This window comes from Oncorhynchus clarkii, chromosome 22 (genome assembly GCF_045791955.1).
Source record: "Oncorhynchus clarkii lewisi isolate Uvic-CL-2024 chromosome 22, UVic_Ocla_1.0, whole genome shotgun sequence".
Classification (NCBI taxonomy): Eukaryota; Metazoa; Chordata; class Actinopteri; order Salmoniformes; family Salmonidae; genus Oncorhynchus; species Oncorhynchus clarkii.
Genome location: NC_092168.1, coordinates 3,871,831 through 3,888,188, shown reverse-complemented (window position 1 = coordinate 3,888,188; position 16,358 = coordinate 3,871,831).

The following is a 16,358-nucleotide window of genomic DNA, read 5'->3' as shown; positions in this document are numbered from 1 at the left end:
AATTCAAATTTTACAGCTTGTTACGTATACATTAGCAGTACACAGACATCGATACAGTATTTTCAGTAATAACTATTACCAATCATGCTACCCTCAGCCAATCCCACCTATCTCCGTAGACCATCCTTTTTTGATTTCCACGTGTCATACATTTTCCACCTGGGCTGTCTTACATGAACTCTGATAATTTTGAATTGATACAGATGAATATTTTTCCTAAGAGTATGATTATATTATTGTGTGCCTTGTTAAATGTTTGAGCCATTCAGTTGTGTTGTTTATTTATTTTATTTTGTATTATTTCACCTTTATTTAACCAGGTAGGCTAGTTGAGAACAAGTTCTCATTTACAACTGTGACCTGGCCAAGATAAAGCTAAGCAGTTCGACACATACAACAACACAGAGTTACACATGGAATAAACAAACATACAGTCAATAATATAGTAGAAAACGTCTATATAGAGTGTGCGCAAATGAGGTAGGATAAGGGAGGTAAGGCAATAAATAGGCCATGATGGCAAATTAATTACAATATAGCAATTAAACACTGGAATGGTAGATGTGCAGAAGATGAATGCGCAAGTAGAGATACTGGGAAGCAAAGGAGCAAGATAAATACATAAATACAGTTTGGGGATGAGGTAGTTGGATGAGATATTCACAGATGGGCTATGTACAGGTGCAGTGATCTGTGAGCTGCTCTGACAGCTGGTGCTTAAAGCTAGTGAGGGAGATATGAGTCTCCAGTCATTGGCAGCAGAGAACTGGAAGGAAAGGTGGCCAAAGGAGGAATTGGCTTTGGGGGTGACCAGCATGAACGAGAGCATAAAGGTCGCAGTGGTGGGTAGTATATGGGGCTTTGGTGACAAAACAGATGGCACTGTGATAGACTGCATCGAATTTGTTGAGTAGAGAGTTGGAGGCTACTTTGTAAATGACATCGCCAAAGTCGATTCTAGATTTAATTTTTGGATTGGAGATGCTTAATGTGAGTCTGGAAGGAGAGTTTACAGTCTAACCAGACACCTAGGTATTTGTAGTTGTCCACATATTCTAAGTCAGAACCGTGCAGAGTAGTGATGTTGGACGGGCGGGCAGGTGCGGGCAGCGATCGGTTGAAGAGCATGCATTTAGTTTTACTAAAGGCGCCCAGCACGCCATAAGGAGTCGCTAGAGCACGATGAGGCAAGGACATCCGGCCAATCAAACCCTCCCCTAACCCGGACGACGGTGGCCCAATTGTGCGCTGTCTCATGGATCTCCCGGTCACAGCCGGCTGTGACACAGCCAGGGATCGAACCCGGGGCTGCAGTGACGCCTTAGCACTTATTTTTGAATTTGTGATTTCATACTTGCTGTATCATTTTATCTATAATTTCTCTTCATATGACAAGGATTACAATTAATTTGTCAATAGATTGCAGACTTGATGCATGATGATGACTTATTTTCTAGCTTGCTAGCTAAGATTTTCAAAGTATGATTTTGACATGATCAGTCCAATCAAAGCTACGGTACATATAACATGCTTTGACATCATTTTATCTGTGGCCAATGACCTATGGCCAATGGTCTATGGCAGCACCCAAAGGACTTAGATTTTGCAGTGTCGTAGTGTCTCCCATGAGTGACAGAGCACTGAGCCAATCACGGCACAACTAGAGAACATTACCAATCCCTACGCTCCATATTTTCCGCTGGCTGCCCCACCACCACAGAAAGCATTGAGCTAGGCTGAAACACCTGCATTTTGGAGTTGCCTTACTCAAGAAGGCAATAAAGAGAACATGTTTGTATGTGGCTTTATTAACTCAATGATATGTGACATGTATTAATGCCAAAATAACATGCAAAACAGGCCTTGAATGACACGTCGCCACTGCTGCCAAGTGCGTCTAAACTGAAATGCAACGCCTCAGCAATAGCGGATCTGGTAGGCATTTCGGAGATGCCCAAGCGCTGTGCTCACTTTGGAGTGGTGGATTGTGGATTTTGCTCAGTGGGGAACATTGTCACAGGGGCTTTTTGTTGAACAGGCAGCTGCTAACATTAGCTTTCTATAGCCACCTCGTCCTCCATTTCTGAATTAAGTTGTCTCTATTGCTTTCTAAATAAGTGAGCTAGATTTTGTTTGTGTACTGCCATATGTCAATAACATAGCTAAGTATGGGCTAGTAAATATCCTAAACCTAGCCAGCTAGATGGCAAGCTGCTGCTGGCTTGCTAATGTTCACTCAAATACGTATTTCCACATGAGATTGATGAAGTTCGATTTTTATTCCACAAAGACTGTAATTGTGTCAATATGATTTGACTATTGCAGAAACATTTTCACAGCCATTTCCATACTAAAAAGGGAAGTGACACATACAGTTTACCACGTAAAGTAGGCTACAGGGAATATGTTCCTCCATTGTGTGAGTCAGAAATTATGATCATGCGTTCGAGGCTTTCCGACAGACTTTGTGGTGTTTAAAAAGTTCAGAAATCTTCATTATTATATATTTTTTACATGTATTTAATCACTTATTTTTGTCACTATACAGGGGAGAGGGGGTGGTTCTACTAAGCAATATGGAATTATATGGAATTGTTTTAAGAGGGTCATACCAAGGATAATTTTGCTATTTGATTTGGAATTTTAAGACGGCTTGAAGTATCAAAAAAATATATGACAGATTCACTACATGGAACAGATTGTCCCCCCCCAAAAAAATCTAAAGGAAGTTTGTTCTGAAGTGTCTGTCCTATATCTGAGAGAAAAGAAAAATCAGGAAACATTTTTTTTATTTGAATATGTATTTATGTCCTTATTTTGACACAAAACTGTCTCCATATATGTACTTCCTTTCATTTTTACCGGGTGACCTACAGACGAGTCTTGTGAGGCATGTGAGAAGTAAACATTATTTACTATTTTACACATGGAGTTGCTATACATAAGTTTAACCCATTGTATAAGAGATTTACCAAAGTTAAAATAGTCCAGGCATTTAGATAGAAATTCTAGTCGTACTTTATCAATAGCCTTTTCAAAATCTGACAAAAAGGCCTTGTTTGTTTGATGTTTCATATTGTTCTATTGTTTCAAGTAATTGTTGTCTATTATCTCCATTGTATTGTCCATGTACACAGGGTATTCTAAAGCTAGTCAGCTTTAGTTAGCTTCACATTCCAGCTCAGGCCTCATCCGTATTATGATAGTGGATATTGCTTATCCGCCTGCCGCTTAGGCTTGTAACTAGCTAGTCGAACTTCGAACTCTTCACTGAGGCAATGCTGAAACATTAATCCATGGTTGAGTCAGTGCCTCATTTTTATTCGTGCCAAAATCAAAATGAAAGAAAAGGTATCTTGCAAATTCAGCCAGCTGTGGTGTGAAATAAGCTTTTAAGTTACTTCTTTATTTTATCACTTATTGTTAACCCCGTCTTTGGTGTGCTTTGGTGTGCTTATCAGTGCACTCGAATCGATCATGCGTGAAGTTTCAAATGCATTCTGTCATTACTAAATAGGTAATGTGATAGTAATGTGCATTTAACAAAGGAGTTTAAAACAAAAAACATTTCATTAATAAAATGTTTAATCATCTTCCTCAAATGAAGGGGATGATGACGCAATCTTTGCAAGAGGGAGGGAATCTGATTTCATTGGTCCTCAACTCGTGGCACACACACTTCATTCATGATAAATGGAGTTAGCCTGCTCCGGAGCAGAGTAGTTATGAAGGAATCGTTGCCATAGAATTGTACCTGGCTAAAAGGTATGCCACTTTCATGGTACCGGTTATTCCGAGTTGAACTCAGAGTTGACCAAAGCTACCTCGGTAAGTTCTCAAACCTGATTAATGGTATAGGGCTCTGACCAACACAAGCCAAGTCCAGCTAGGCCCGACTGACAGTGAGCTCCAAAGGTATTGGGACAGTGACACATTAATTGTTGTTTTGGCACTGTGCTCTAGCACTTTGGATTTGAAATGATGCAATGACTATTAATGCAGTTAAAGTACTGTTAAGGTTTTCTTCCGGCGAAGGAGAGGAGGACCAAAATGCAGCGTGGTTATCTTCATACATTTTTATTGAAGATAATGACAATACAAAACAATAAACGTAACGTGAAAAACCTAAAACAGCCCTCCCTATCTGGTGCAAACAAACACAGAGACAGGAACAATCACCCACAAAACTCAAAGAATATGGCTGCCTAAATATGGTTCCCAATCAGAGACAACGATCAACACCTGCCTCTGATTGAGAACCACTCCAGGCATCCATAGACTTTTCTAGACAACCCCACTAACCACAATCCCATGACCTATAAAAAAACCCTAGACAAAGCACACCACATAAATAACCCATGGCACACCCTGGCCTGACCAAAATAATAAAGAAAACACAAAATACTAAGACCAGGGCGTGACAAGTACAGACTGTCAGCTTTAATGTGGGGGTATTTTCTTCCATATTGGGTGAACCATTTAGAAATTACAGCACTTTTTGTACACATAGAAATGAATGGTAAATAACGTATTGTGTCATTTTGGAGTCACTTTTATTGTAAATAAGAATATAATATGTTACAGACGCACAAATATCATACCTTCACCATTACAATAACAGGGAAGGTTAGCATTTTTCGGGGGTGTGATATTTGTGCGTTTTAACTTTCTCACTCCTCATTATTCACGATTCAATCAGGATTATGCGTAATCATGGTAGCATCCATATTAACCCTCCTGCTGTGTTCCGGTCAAATTGGGCAACCAAATTGGACTGAGTTTTCTCTCTGAAAATGTCGTTAATTTAATCTGATTGTCTTAAGGTTCCATGACTTTGTCCACACAGGGCACCTGAACACACAAAATACATTTGGATGATTTTCATTACATTTTGGGTGTTTTATTTAACTTTTGTACACCTGTGGTGTTCCCTGTCAAAAATGAATGTGTGAGACTACAATTAGTGTATAAAATTGAGTTCAGGCACATACCCATTCATCAGATGGACACACTTCCTCTCCCAGACCCACAGGCATATTTGTTTTAGCACACACACACACACACACACACACACAAACACACACACACACACACACACACACACACACACACACACACACACACACACACACACACACACACACACACACACACACACACACACACACCTCACTCCCCCCATCCATGACAACGCCCACAGGAACCTTTCCCAACAGAATCTTTCCCCCACAGGAACCACACCTGTTGGCGTTCTCACAAACAACCACAACATTGTTTCTATAATATATAAAACTTTTCTGACAGCTCTGGTATAGAAAGATTTTTTGGGGCCTTGCTCACAATTAATTCTGTGGCAGCACAATGACCAAACTATATACTGTATGTGAGGCTCCTGATCATTTCTTTGATCATATCACTGGTGAGGAGGAGAGAGTCCTTGTTAAACTTTGACACAAAGTAGTCTGTGATAAATAGCACAATATGTTTCATTATTTGTTATAGTCAAAATAATCCATACATTATGCTTTTTTTTACTCAAAGACGAGTTGTATGAGCTCAGGTCAATGAGGCCTACAGGCCATAAATAGCAAATGGAAGTTCAAAACTTGTAATGTTCACAACTTAAGTTGATAAAATGATCTAACACAACATTAGGTGATAATATATGTATTATTATGGATTTATAATCAGCTATAATGGGGCGGTCATTTTAGACCAGGAACACAGAATGAATTAACATGAAACGAACACAACAGGAGGGTTAATATAGAAGTCTTTAGAAACATATTCTATTCTTATTTACAATAAAAGTGACTTCAAAATGACACTTTACAATATTCACCATTCACTTCTTTTGGGCACAAAATAATCTGAAACAAAACCAAAACAAACAGCAAATGCATCCGACAAATTTGTAGAATCTCAAGCTTGATGTTGTCATTGTGCGCCATGAATATAGGACCAAATATTACACTTTTTACTACTTTAATACAAATAAGTGAATTCGTCCCAATACTTTTGGTCCCCTAAAATGAGGGGGACTATGCACAAAAATTGCTGTAATTTCTAAACGATTCACCCGATATGGATAAAAATACCCTCCAATTAAAGCTGAAAGTCTTCACTTTAACCTCATAGTCATTTTATCATTTCAAATCAGAAGTGCTGGAGTACAGAGCCAAAACAGCAACAGAAAATGTCACTGTCCCAATACTTTTGGAGCTCACTATATATTGCCCTGTAGCTTACCAGTGATCCACAGAAAAAAGCCACACTCACTGAACTATTCGTGCAGAGGTTGCTTTGAAAGCCTCCCACAAAACCGAGACATGAAACTGTGTTTCTGAAGTCTAACAAGATCCTAAATCAAGGAGCTAACCCCAACGACAACACTCATTTGACCTCCTTTGGATTTGTGTCACACATTTGTCTGGTTGTCTCCTTCTATGACCATGGTAAAACACCTGAACTGCTGTTGGAGATGTAGATACACACTCGGGAATGACAGCGTTGGTGAACAGGCAAGGTCACAACCAATAACCAACAAATAAAAGGGAGATCAGCCTCAGCACTATAAGTCTGGAGAAACTCAAACCATATCACTTTATATTCTGTGTATTTGGAAGTGCACATTAGCACAGTAAAAAAATAAAATAACAATAAAAAATACAAAAAACACTGTAGCTGTCAAGCTTTTACCCTGTTTGAGTTTCTCACTCTATGCACACACACACACACACACACACACACACACACACACACACACACACACACACACACACACACACACACACACACACACACACACACACACACACACACACACACACACACAGTTTGAAAGTGATTTTTCAATTTTTCAGGGATGTTGGTAAACCTGTCATCCTCACAGAGAGAAAAGCCAACTTATTTATTTATTTGACTTCAGAGTAATTAGAGGCGTTACCGTGGTGCCTCGCCGTGACAATCCTTTCTAGAATCAAGTGTCAGAGTGCGGAAGAGTTAAGGCATGCCGGGAGGAAACGGTAGAGGGAAATTAAATAGGTGAGCACTGTTTTTTCTCCTCTTCTAATCTTTAAGCAAATTAAATAGGTGAGCACAGTTTTTTCCCTCTGTCTTCCACACCTCCCCTTCTCTCTTTTCTCTCTCGAAAATGGCAGAAAGGAAAAGCATTGTGGAACAGCTAGGAATACATTTAGATAGCACGGAAATCGTTTCCTGTCAGGGCTTCCATACATGTTGGTCCCCAGGAATTTTTCAATATGACTCACTGTGTAAAAGTGAAGACTGTACAGGGAAAACACCAGAGCCAACAATCCAATTGAAGGTATTTCTTTCCATTTCCGGCTATTTGGCAAAGACGAGAAAATATTCATTCCTCCTGAAAGGCTTCAGAGGAAATATGTTGATACTGTTGCCTCTTTTCTTTTACCCTAAATAATTGAACAGAGAGAGGAAGGCCTCTGCAGGGTTCATATTGAGTTTTACAGTTTCCACACATCTGTTTCACCCGCTCGTCTCCACACACACGCACACACACATGCACACACACACACACACACACACACACACACACACACACACACACACACACACACACACACACAAACACAAACACACACACACACACACACACACACACACACACCTCTGCATAGAGTAGGTGACAAAGAGCCTGTCTGTGCTTCAACTGCTTTGAGCTTTTTGACAAGGCGTAAAAGATAAAGACTAGCATACAGGTACAACATGGTCAGACTCCGCAGGGTCTCACCAACAGTAACACTCCTCCTCCACCACTAGACACCCACCACCCCAGAGCCCTGACAGGAGAGATACGACATATTAAAAACAAGAGGACGGGAACAAAAACAACTTCCCCCTCTAAAACATACTGTTCTACATCTCCCTCACACGACAGCTTCAGGGACAGTTTATGTGAGAGAGACAAAGACTCTTTGACACTGTCAGCTTGTCACTGATGCAGCAGATGGTTGAGCGTTACAGTCGTCGCTACAGCAAAGCCATACACCCTTCCATCCCGCACCACTTGTGTGTTCTGCACTGTCTTGGGCGCCTTGTGAAAGCGTGTGAGTTGACTCACTCTTTTGTGCGACTGACTGAATGTCTGGAGGGTCTTATGATAATGAGTGCCAGAGCTAGGCGGTAGGCCCACTAAAATAGTTCAATAATACATGAAACAGTGCAGCTACTGGTTGATTCACACATAACATTGTGAGGAGAAGAGGAGCGGAAGATGTTACTGCCATTTTAAGAGAGCAAAGTCGAGCTGTTATATGCATACACTATCCTAAACACAGGAACAAACCACGTGAAAGCTAGAAGCAGACCTGTTTTCTGGGGCGAAGGGGAACAATGTAAGGGTAATTAAGAGAGTCAAGTGTAAAGATTTAATCGTCTGGGTTGTTGATTATCCTGATTACCATTATTAAGTAGCTTCTAAAGAAACATGACTGGGAGCCATATACTGTATGCAGAGGTTGATTTATTAAACTGTTTTTTGGAGCACAAGAGATACAGTGGTAGAGGTATTAGCTTGGTTATACTGTAGAGCAAGAAAGAGATATACAGTACAGTTGTACAGAATAGGAGGGTTCCCCAAAAGATGTGCAGCTAACAGGGTTTTTTTAATTGAAATTGATTAAATGCTTGATTTGCTGATGGTTGATCGCTACAGCTTGCTAGGTATCAACAGCCAATCCAGCATAGAATTTGCATAATTCATATTTCAGAATCCCCAACTTTAAGCACCGAGTTCCTCGCATTAAAAATAAATGGGCTCCGCCAGTTTATCGGACCCATCACACCCAGTGAACATGGGTCATAACGTGGAACTTTGTCTTGCCATGACCAAGAACAAGACCAATTGTAGAACAGCAAAGTTCTTCAGTTGGTGAATTTCACACACGGAAGACTTACTGTCAAACATCAATCCAGTTCTATTAGTGTAACTCTCATTGCTGCAGTGTGGCTGAAGAAGGTACCACATCAGCTAGGAGGCTTTCAGGAGTCTCATTCCAGTACAGTACAGTACTGACAGTGATTCACTCTGACTTAATGAACTGTGTGTGAACGCATTTACTAAGGCTACGGTAATTTAACACACATACACCATTATATTAACTAACCTTTACGTTATCTTGCCCTCCAACCATTTTGAGAATCACTGATCAATAAATATCAACCATATTTGGAACAGCCATTTAAGGTCTGTAAGACAGCTTTTGTTACACATGACACACATTTTACCCCAATATTTCTATGGGATTCCCCGAAGTCCTTAAGAATTTGAGACGGCATAGAAACTCATGGTGTATATTGTGTTGTGTAGAAGCAGCTAAAGTCTGGTCTGCAGACCAGGGCTGGATTTCCTCAAATAATTGCAGCACTAAGATCATCTGTCATTTATTTAGTTTCAGTGGAATTATGATCTTAGTGCTATGATGCTTTTGGGAAACCCAGTCCTGACCAAAGAAAGGTAGCCCACTTTGTAATTTTAAAAAGTTTAGTGAAAACATTTAGAGTCTCATTTTTTGTGGAAGGATTAGCACACATTCAGGATCACTGATGATGAAATGTTTAAACAGAAATCCTATGAAGCTCTCCAATTTGATTATCATAAAGACAATCGCATCAGCAAGCTGGTCAGTCCCCTTCTGCCCTTTAGAAAAAACACAGGCTTCTTTTTTCCCCCTGATTGTAGTAGTCAGGGTGTGAGCAGTACCCCCCAGTTTGAGGTTAGAGCTCAGGTATCTGGCTCTCTCTCCCGTCCACCACCCACCCCCAGGCTGCAGACTGACTCTTCAAAGAGATGTTACCCACCACGGACTAGTTGGTTGGAAAAAAATATGAAATATTGATTAAAAAAAGACAGATAGATCTAGGCTTGGGCGGTATACCAATATACCGTATACCGGGGTATTTGGAAATAGCCACGGGATGGTTTTTCAATTCCGCCAATACCGTCAGAACTATTTCTTTGAAGTTTTGTTTATAATTTTATTTTTTATTAGCTACTTTTGGGGTAAATAGCTGCAGTCAACTTGTGCAATATGTTAGGAGATACAGAAGATTGCGTGCTTCATTTCACCTGTCAATTCATTTTTCATTATGAAGCTTACCAGTTGTCCCCAGTCACGTGGTGTTTGTTTACAAGCAACAATGACGAGAGATCGAAGCCTTGTTAGTCACTCACTGTTGTGCAGCACGTGCCAGGTTATCTAGATACAGTTTGGAATTCACAACTAAAAGTTTGCCAGCTGGATATCTTACAAATATCAAGTTAACTGTCTGAAATGTGATAAATGCTCTGCAGTTATGTACTTGGTTTGCTAATTTAGTAGCTAGTTAACTATCTAGCTATGTGGTTAGCTTATTTCAAAATCAAGTTTCGCTTGGTAACTGCAGAGAATCCCCTCCTAGTCTAATATTTGTTTTGTGGACGTAGCATGCTATGAGTAGCATTTTTTAATTAGTTGTATAACTTTATGAGCTGGGATGTCTGTCCTGCAAATGCTTTAGGTTAAAGACTGTATGAAATGTCCGCAATGCGCTAGTTAGCATTTTGTTAGCATTCTCCATCGAATTTTACATGCACTTATTAGCATTGCTAACCATCGGATCACAAAGGCTCAGTGGGGTTTGAAAATAGCGGCCCTTGTGTTCAGTGCCGGTATTACCAAATATCCAGGTATGGCACAAAGTCGGTATGAAGGTTTGACAATCTGGATACCGCCCAAGCCTACATCTTTATTTCAAGAAGCATAGTAGTTGTAAAAAGCTCCAATGGGTCAAAGGTGATAATTTGATGATAATGTGATGCAGTGATGTGCAGTGAGGTCTGAGGCCGAGTAGGCACACACTTTCAATTGAGCATACTTGTAGACAGCGCTACACACATAAAATGCCTAGACATGTAATGTAATAATAGTAGACGGCGATACTGTAAATATGGATAAACGGATGTAAGTGACTGAACTGTAAAACTCCTCCCTGTTGGCCATCTCAGTGAGATGGAGACGATGGCAAGGGATGAGAGTCATCCTTGATCGGTCCGGTTTTGACAATATGTCTTTATCTGTTTTAGGGCATAAAATGACCTCTCAACGGATGCTGTTGTGGCTCGTATAGTCAGGACAAGCTGCAGTAACTTTGTCGCCTCGGGGACATTCTGTGTCAGTTAATGCTGGAACAAAAAGCTGAGGAGCTGTCCAGGTGATGTGTCTCGTACCATTTGTGAACTATACAATCCGACAAGATGTGTGAGTCTTAAGACTAACGAAATCAAAGTACATGGCATATTTTGACAGGCTTTCATTTGCTGGTGTTGAACTTTTGTGACATTGTTTCAAAATGTTTGCAGTCCACTAAGCCAAGGAAATTAAGTTCACCAAAGTGGTCAAACCTGGCTCTCATCTGAATATTTATTTTGTCCAGTATGTTGTAGTAGATTCGCCCCTCTCTACTCAATTTGGCTGTTAACTATGAGTTTCGCTTTCTGCCATAACCAGTTCAATGTATTTCTGCTTGAACCGATCAAAGTCTTATCGCTGCCATTCCATTGCTTTCACTATGTCGCTGATGATACGGGTGCGGCAGAAACCAATATACATTTTTTCTAAAGAACACGGAAGAGCGTGTCAGTTTCATTGAAAATTCCATCATAGGCCATGAGCAAAAAGCAAACACAATTGCCGTTATTAACTGTTTGTTTTTTCAGAAAAATCATGTAATAGTTCTACATACAGTTGAAGTTTGAAGTTTACATACACCACTTCACAAATGTCTTGTTAACAAACTCAGGTTTTGGCAAGTCGTTTAGGACATCTACTTTGTGCATGACACAAGTCATTTTTCCAACAACTATTTACAGACAGATTATTTCACTTATAATTCACAGTATCACAATTCCAGTGGGTCAGAAGTTTACATACACTAAGTTGACTGTGCCTTTAAACAGCTTGGAAAATTCCAGAAAATTATTTCATGACTTTAGAAGCTTCTGACCGGCTAATTGATATCATTTGAGTCAATTGGAGGTGTGGATGTATTTTAAGGTATACCTTCGAACTCAGTGCCTCTTCGCTAGACATCATGGGAAAATCAAAAGAAATCAGCCAAAAATTGTTGTCCTCCACAAGTCTGGTTCATCCTTGGGAGCAATTTCCAAATGCCTGAAGGTACCACGTTCATCTGTACAAACAATAGTACGCAAGTAAAATACCATGGGACCACGCAGCCATAATACCGCTCAGGAAGGAGACGCATTCTGTCTTCTAGAGATGAACATACTTTGGTGCAAAAATTGCAAATCAATTTCAGAACAACAGCAAGGACCCTGTGAAGATGCTGGAGGAAACAGGCACAAAATTATCTATATCCACAGTAAAACAAGTCCTATATCAACATAACCTGAAAGCCCGCTCAGCAAGGAAGAAGCCACTTTTCCAAAACCACCATAAACAATCCAGACTATGGATTGCAACTGCACATGAGGACAAATATTGTACTTTTTGGATAAATGTTCCCTGGTCTGATGAAGCAAAAATAGAACTGTTTGGCCATAGAGACCGTTGATATGTTTGTAGGAAAAAGGGGTAACCTTGCAAGCCGAAGAACACCATCCCAACCGTGAAGCACGGTGGTGGAAGCATCATGTTGTGGGGGTGCTTTGCTGCAGGAGGGTCTGGTGCACTTCACAAAATAGATGGTATCGTGACGAGGGAAAATTATGTGGATATATTGAAGCAACATCTCAAGACATCAGTCAGAACGTTAAAGCTTGGTCACAAATGGGTCTTCCAAATGGACAATGACCCCAAGCATACTTCCAAAGTTGTGTCAAAATGGCTTAAGGACAACAAAGTCAAGGTATTGGAGTGGCCATCACAAAGCCCTAAACTCAAGCCTATAGAAAATGTGTGTGCAGAAGTGAAAAAGCGTGTGTGAGCAAGGAGGCCTACAAACCTGACTCCGTTACACCAGCTTTGTCAGGAGGAACGGGCCAAAATTCACCCAATTTATCGTGGGAAGTTTGTGGAAGGCTACCCAAAACGTTTGACTCTAGTTAAACAATTTAAAGGCAATGCTACCAAATACGAATTGAGTGTATGTAAACTTCTTACCCACTGGGAATGTGATGAATGAAAAAAAAGCGGAAATAAAAAAATATTAATTTTTAACTGACCTAAAGTTAGCGAATTTTTACTAGGATTAAATGTCAGGAATTGTGAAAAACTGAGTTTAAATGTACTTGGCTAAGGTGTATGTAAACTTCAACTGTAGTTGCCCTTGGTCTTGTTTGATGAGTTTTCACTCTCATCGTTGCCATGAAATGCCAACTCCTGTTTACCTAGGTAGCATGATTGAGCATTAATTAGCTAGGTCTTACAAAATCTCAGGGTTACCCTTTACCTTTGTATTGTGCATGCTGATGTTCAATCTCCGTTGTTCATTCAATGTCAGATCTATCTCTGAGCTGTCAAATGTCTTAAGAGCTATCTGGCTTTGGATGTGAGACAGATTTATCATGCTTGTTAAGTGCTATGGGCAAGTTGTTCAAGTCGCAGTAACCTGCTCTTGTCCACACGCTGTCGATGGTGGAGAAGCGGGCAGGGAAGCCGTAGTCGGCTGCTAGCAGTGCAGCCACAGAGCCAGTATTTACATTGACACCACTCAGATTGATATGATTGAGTTATTTTCTGTCCCTAAGGTCCCTAAACTCAGATGTTGGTCTTCTATCCCTTATCACCCCCTGTTTTGCTAGAAATCCAACTTTAAAAACTGTTTCAGATGCAATATGTTAGCCATCTTGATCAGCTTTCTTTGGCTAGCAGTGAAATGAATGTAACCAGAATATGACACGTGACGTCCATAGGCAAGAGCTAGCTATGCCTGTCCTCCTGCCTATACCATTACTTTTTTTCACATCAATACACAATCCCACCAGGAGCCATGGATTACAGGCAACATCCGTACTGTGCTAAATTCTATAGCTGCTGCATTCAAGGATCGGGACACTAATCTGAATGCTTATAAGAAATCCCACTACGCTGTCCGATGGACCATCAAACAGGCAAAGCATCAATACATGACTAAGATCGAATCCTACTACACCAGCTCTGAAGCTCGTCGGATGTGGCAGGGCTCGCAAACTATCACAGATTACAAAGGGAAACCCAGCCGCGAGCTGTACAGTGACGCGAGCTTACCATAAAAGCTAAATACTTTCTATACTCACAACTAAGCAAACAACACTGAACCATGCATAAGCGCATCAGCTGTTTAATTATTTCTTATTTTTTTATTTCACCTTTATTTAACCAGGTAGTCTAGTTGAGAACAAGTTCTCATTTATAACTGTGACCTGGCCAAGATAAAGCAAAGCAGTTCGACACATACAAAAACACAGAGTTACACATGGAATAAACAAACACAGTCATAATACAGTAGAAAAAAAGTATATATACAGTGTGTGCAAATGAGGTAAGATAACGGAGGTAAGGCAATAAAATAGGCCATAGTGGCGAGGCACTTATGATATAGCAATTAAACACTGGAGTGATAGATGTGCAGAAGATGAATGTGCAAGTAGAGATACTGGGGTGCAAAGGAGCAAAATACATAAATAAATACAGTATGGGGATGAGGTAGTTGGATGGACTATTTACAGGTGGGCTATGTACAGGTGCAATGATCTATGAGCTGCTCTGACAGCTGGTGCTTGAAGTTAGTGAGGGAGATAAGAGTCTCCAGCTTCAGCAATTTTTGCAGTTCGTACCAGTCATTGGGAGCAGAGAACTGGAAGGAAAGGCGGCCAAAGGAGGAATTGGCTTTGGAGGTGACCAGTGAAATTTACCTGCTGGAGCTGCAGCTATAGCGTGCTGCTATGGTGACCAGTGAACTGAGATAAGGTGGGTCTTTACCTAGCAAAGACTTGTAGATGACCTGGAGACAATGGGTTTGGCAACGAGTATGAAGCGAGGGCCAGCCAACGAGAGCATACAGGTCGCAGTGGTGGGTAGTATATGGGCTTTGGTGACAAAACGGATGGCACTGTGATAGACTGCATCTAAATTGTTGAGTAGAGTGTTGGAGGCTATTTTGTAAATGACATCGCCGAAGTCGAGGATCGGTAGGATAGTCAGTTTTACGAGGGTATGTTTCGTAGCATGAGTGAAGGATGCTTTGTTGCGAAATAGGAAGCCGATTCTAGATTTAATTCTGGATTGGAGATGCTTAATGTGGGTCTGGAAGGAGAGTTTACAGTCTAACCAGACACTTAGGTATTTGTAGTAGTCCACATATTCTATGTCAGAACCGTCCAGAGTAGTGAGTAGTTGGCCAGCTGCACACCACCCTGCATACCACTGCTGGCTTGCTTCTGAAGCTAAGCAGGGTTGGTCCTGGTCAGTTCCTGGATGGGAAACCAGATGCTGCTGGAAGTGGTGTTGGAGGGCCAGTAGGAGGCACTCTTTCCTCTGGTCTAAAGAAATAAAATACAATTATCCCTATGCTCCAGGCCAGTGACACTGCCCTGCGTAGGGTGCTGTCTTTTGGATGGGACGTTAAATGGGTGTCCTGACTCTCTGAGGTCATTAAAGATCCCATGGCACTTATCGTAAGAGTAGGGGTGTTAACCCCGGTGTCCTGGCTAAATTCCCAATCTGGCCCTCAAACCATCACGATCACTGAATAATCTCCGGTTTACAATTGGCTCATTCATCCCCCTCCTCTCCCCTGTAACTATTCCCCAGGTCATTGCTGCAAATGAGAATGTGTTCTCGGTAAAATAACGGATAAATAAAATAAAGTAAGTGATGTTGGACAGGCGGGCAGTGATCGGTTGAAGAGCATGCATTTAGTTTTACTTGCATTTAAGAGCCGTTGGAGGCCACGGAAGGAGAGTTGTATGGCATTGAAGCTCATCTGGAGGGTAGTTAACACAGTGTCCAAAGAAGCACCAGAAGTATACAGAATGGTGTCGTCTGCGTGGAGGTGGAACAGAGAATCACAAACAGAAAGAGCGCCATCATTGATGTATACAGAGAAGATAGTCGGCCCGAGAATTGGACTCTGTTGCACCCCATAGAGACTGCCAGAGGTCAGGCCCTCTGATTTGACACACTGAACTCTATCAGAGAAGTAGTTGGTGAACCAGGCGAGGCAGTCATTTGAGAAACCAAGGCTGTTGAGTCTGCCGATAAGAATGTGGTGATTGACAGAGTCGGAAGCCTTGGCCAGATCGATGAATATGGCTGCACAGTATTGTCTCTTATCGATGGCAATTATGATATCGTTTTGGACCTTGAGCGTGGCTGAGGTGCACCAATGACCAGCTC